The sequence below is a fragment of the Crocuta crocuta genome, unplaced genomic scaffold, assembly GCF_008692635.1.
Source record: "Crocuta crocuta isolate KB4526 unplaced genomic scaffold, BGI_CrCroc_1.0 scaffold408, whole genome shotgun sequence".
In the NCBI taxonomy this organism is placed as follows: Eukaryota; Metazoa; Chordata; class Mammalia; order Carnivora; family Hyaenidae; genus Crocuta; species Crocuta crocuta.
The window spans coordinates 3,370,017-3,375,023 of NW_027527444.1; positions in this window are offsets into that span (position 1 = coordinate 3,370,017).

Consider the following 5,007-nt stretch of genomic DNA (forward strand, 5'->3'; position numbering starts at 1 on the left):
CGCTTTGCATTCATAACCTGAACAACTGCGATGAGAGCTTCCAACACAGCAGAAAGCAAGGCCATCTTTGTTCCTCCGTTACAGCAGTCGGACTACAGACCCGAGCAGGTGCGCAATTATCATTTAATTCGTCCCTATTCCACGTTTTAGGCTGCGAGGACCCCCCTGGGCCCTGGGAGGGGCTGGTTTAAAGCGTCTGAGCCACGGGTCAGTACCATGCCTCTAACAATTTAAAAAGCGACGGAGGCAGCAGACACACGCCACCCCCAAAGCATGAATGCATCTCACTCGCTGGGCAAGGCATCACGGAATATCACCTAAAATAGTGCTTTCTCGACGCTCAAATGCGTGTTCTGTCTACACCCGGGGGGTTTCCTCAGCAGACGAGGTCCGGGTGTAACGAGCCCCCACCTTCTGGAAGTGACCGGGAGCCCGGCAGCATGTCCGGCCTCCAGGACACCCCTGCTGGGTTTCTGCTTGGCTGGCAAGGCGCTCGCTCAGCCCCGGACTGGCCACCAGGGCCACGTCGCTGTGCTAGCCAAGCCGTTCGGCAGGCGTGGTCCCACTAGCTGCTCACAGGGCGTCGGGATCAGAACTGTGGGCCCCAGGGACTGGATCCCCGTCCTGGGAGCCGGGTGTGGGCCGCCCGGGTGCCCGGATGCAGCAGGTGTCCTGGGTTTGCAGGACGGAAGCAGAGGCGCGGGGCTGAGGCCTCGAGCAGGACGATGACCCCCGGAGCACGTGAACACATCCCCCCCCCACCTTGGGAGGGAGGCGTGTATTTTATGTGGAAGGCAACCCCCACCTTTTATTAGATTTGAATCAAGAACGACCCTGTTAAATATTTAAGATCGCCTTTTGAGGATGATATTTTTAAAGAACATGTGATGAAGAGAAGAACATGGGGAAGCATGAATTTTTAAAATTCATTCCCTGAATATAATAATTCCACGAGGCGCTCGCGCTGTGCGCCGTGCGGAGAGCCAACCGCAGTGGCTCCCAGGTGGCCAACGCCTCCTGCCCCTTCCCGGCCGGAGGACCCCCACCCCAGCCGCCCGGCCCGGCTCCGTTTACGGAAACTAACACCGTCTGACCCAGGAGCAAGGCAACCCCGGGCTCGAGAAGGGCTGGGTTTCCGCGTGTGGGCTCCACGGAACCGTTCTCCGGCTGCGCTAACCACCCTCCCCTGTGGCTCAGGAAGGCCCAGCCGGAGCGCAGGCGCACGTGCACGCAGATGCCTCCTCTGAGCAGGTGCTGCCTCCGGGGAGGCCGGGGATACAGAAGGGCGGGAGTCCCGAGGGATCGTTAGCTCCTGGTCTGCGGCCCCGTGTGGGGCCCCGGCGCTGTCTCTCCTGTCCCCGGGGGCCCCTGATGCCCCTGTTAGCGCCCCCCCCCCATGGCCACAGAGTCACGGAGGCGAAGATGGGTGGTGGGAGTGTGGGACCCCCCGGGAGAGGCACCCCATCAACCCACCGTTGCCTGATGGGGCTCCCCCCACAGCGTCACCCTCCCCTGCAAACGTCCACGCTCCGTATCCCGTGTCACGCCCTCCCCACCAGGTGTGAACAGGTGCCCGGGCCGCGAGGATGCCGACTCAGGCCGGGCTCCAGGATGGAGGCCGTCCCGGTGAAGACGCGCGTGTCTCTCAAGTCGGCGTCGAGGCGGATCTGCGCCCCAAGGCTGCCCGGGGCCCGGCGCCTCCCGTGTCCAGCGGGCACCCGCGTGCTAGGGCGGGTGCTGCACCACCAGCCGCGGGGGCATGGAAGGAGGCAGCCCCCCTCCACTCACTCCCCGCTGTGCCGGCTCCCCGACCTCCCTAATGCAGCGGAGGCCGGGAACTCTTCCCGCGGCCGGAGGGACAGCGAACTGGCTCCCACACTGAGCAAGAGCCTCCGGAGCCCTTCTTGCTGTTGATCCCTACAGCGCGAGACCCAGCTGAGACAAGAAAAGCTAAGGCCTATGTGCACTTGAACCTGGGGCTCGGGAAGGGCAAGCCTTCGGGGCCCCCACACACCGAGGGATGGGGTCCGAGCACGAGGACAGCCCGGGGAAGGGAGGGGAGCCTGGAGGTGGGCGCGCAGCAGTCCCGGCCCCCGGCCCCTCCTCCCGACGCCTGAGACACGTGACCCCGAGCAGCAGGTGGCCGTGGGTGGCCCTGAGGGACAGGGGGCAAGAGAGGGACAGAGGGGCACGTGCTCACGGTGGCTGTTGATTTCCAACAGAGGTCCGTGCAGCCGCCACTCAGGGCCCGGCAGCTGCCTGGCCCCAGGTCCTTCCAGAGAAAGGGGGGGCCAGAGATGCCACAGGCCATTTGCAGCCGCCCCCGGGGAGGCTCAAGGGCGATTCACCAAGAGGTCGTTCGGATTAATACCTGTCTTCTAACTGCTGCCTCTGGGTTCTCCAGACAGAGCCAAGAGGGTGTGCGAGGAGGGGGGAGGGGGGCAGAGGGAGGGGCATTTACCTAAGAGATTGGCTCACTCGACTGTGGGGCTGGAAGTTCAGGCGAGATTTGGTGTCGCCATCTTGAGGCCAAGTGCGGAAAGGCGGCAGGCTCGGAAACTCAGGACGAGCATTTTAGTCTTGAGGCCCAGCTCCCTCTTCCTCAGGAAAGCCCGGTCTTTGCTCTTAAGGCCTTCAACTGATTGGATAAGGCCCACCCGTGTTGTGGAGGGCAGTTTCCTTCCTCAGAGTCTACTGACTAAGTGTTAATCACAGCCACAAAATACCGTCGCGGCTGGTGTTCGACCCGACGCCCAGGCACCAGAGGCTGGCCCCGCGCAGACCCAGACCGGAGAGCGCCGCACCCCCAGGCACACGCCTCCTCCGAACCCCAGACTTACACCGACGCTTGTTACATTTTTACTTTGTTTTGCTTTGAAGGAGCCCAGAACTTTTCTCTAAAAGCCGTGCCCTCCGGTGGGCAAAACTCCGTCACGGAGCCAGGGATCTGGACCAAAGGTGACCCGTGGGTCTCCCGGCTCGGAAGCGTTTCAAAAAACAAAGAAAATGTGAAAACATGCAAGCAGAGACCCTGCATGGCCTCAAAGCCACATTCACTGTTTATCATCGGGCCCTTTGTAGACCGTGCTGGCCCGCCTGCATCTAAGCATCTCTAACGTCCTGGCTCAGCGATCACACTCTGGCAGGCGCCAGTTCCTTGACGGAGTAGATTGGCTCCCAGGGACAGTCTCCATCACCCCTGACTTAGCCTCCAGTGACTCTTTTTTTTTTTAATGTTTTATTTATTTCTAGGAGAGAGAGAGAGAGAGAGACAGCGTGAGCAGGGGAGGGTCAGAGAGAGAGGGAGTCACAGACTGAAACAGGCTCCAGGCTCTGAGCTGGCAGTCAGCACAGAGCCCGACGCGGGGCTCGAACCCACGAACCGCGAGATCATGACCTAAGCGAAAGTCGGAGGCTCAACCGGCTAAGCCACCCAGGTGCCCCTCGAATGACTCTTAAAATGAAATGTACTTCACCTCTTTACCTTGGCTTTCTCTGTCTCTCCCGCCAGAAGCTAAGCCCCAGGGGCCTTATCCCTCTTGCCCAGTGTAGTTTCTGCATCTAGAATAGGACCAGGTCTCCTTGTAACAGTGCAATTAATACTTGTTGAGCGAATGAATACTTCCGAAAATAGATACCAACTCTAAGCAACTTGCAGTCTTTGAGATTCTATAATGAGAAAGGACACCTTCAACTTGAAGCAAATAGGAGGATGGTCCTCAGCCAGAAGGCAAACGCCCCAAGCATGTAGGCAGCGCACACAAAGCTTCCTGTCCACACCGAATTTAAGTGATGTCAGCTGGGTAGCCATTCACACATTAGTATAAACAAGGTTTCTATTGCAGTCATGGAAGAAAATTTGAAGAACAGAAAACAAGGGCAGAATCGGCACACAGGGCATGTGAGCAGGTCAGGACAGGGGCCGCTGACAGGGAAGACGCGGACGAGAAGGGGGCCAAAGACACTGCAGACAAACTGTCTCCTCTTCCCCAGGAGCTGGCCCAGATAACCACTTTCAAACCTGTCAGCGGGCAAAGCCTGTTTGGTTATTAGGTCACTGTTGATTTGCTCCCAGCCCATCCCCCCTCGACGCTCCCAAGTGCTCCAGAGCTAGTTCTGGTAGGAGCCACACAGGGAAGGTTCCAGGGGAAATGCCCGGTTAAATGAATCCACACAGGTTTATTATTTCAGGACTTGTCAGAGCCTTTAATATGCTTACGTGAAGCATATTAGAGGGAGAAGGCTCCTGATGGTGGTGTGCCCGACAGTTTCTTCACGGAACCCCCCTCCAGTCCGCACGGCACAGGATATCAACACCCAGAGACACTAACGTTCCCAGGAACATCATTTGGGAAACACTGACGCCGAGGTTCCGACCAGGCGGGAAGTTCTGCCCTGTGCTCCCAGGAGGCATGTCGCCAGTGTAGACTGGCTCTGAGTGACAGTCCCCATCATATTATAAAGACGCCCCGGGCCCTGGTGCACAAACGGCAAAGAAGGGCCACACTCTGCCCCACTTACCTCTGCTTCTAGCTCCCGCCTTCCAAAAGGGAGGGAGGAAGGGGCGCAGGCAAGTGGTCAACTGGAGTCGAAGGAAGATGGGGAGGGGACGGGGGCTGGCGTGGGAGGGGCACCACTCTGCACCCCCTGCCCCCTCCCCTCCCACGCAGCTGGGCCACGGAGGGACCTGGGGGGCGGCCCTCTCCTCCTGGCCTGGAGGCTGTGCTGTGGCTGCGGGACAGCAGCTACTTTCATCCACGGATTTCCAGGCAGATGTGCGCCGACCCCGTGCCCCCCAGAAGCGAGCCTGGCACGTTGCAAAGCTGCGTTCCCCCTTCAAGGTCAAGGGCCCCAGCTCTTTCCTGCTCTCAGCACACACCTGCAGAGCGCGGGGCAGGGCAGGGCCGGCGCGAGCAGCGGCAGATGCGCAGCAGCGTCACGGCGTCGGGTGCGGGCGGTGCAGGGGCCCCGTGGCCGGTGAGCTGCTGGCTCGCAGCGCCCCGGGCA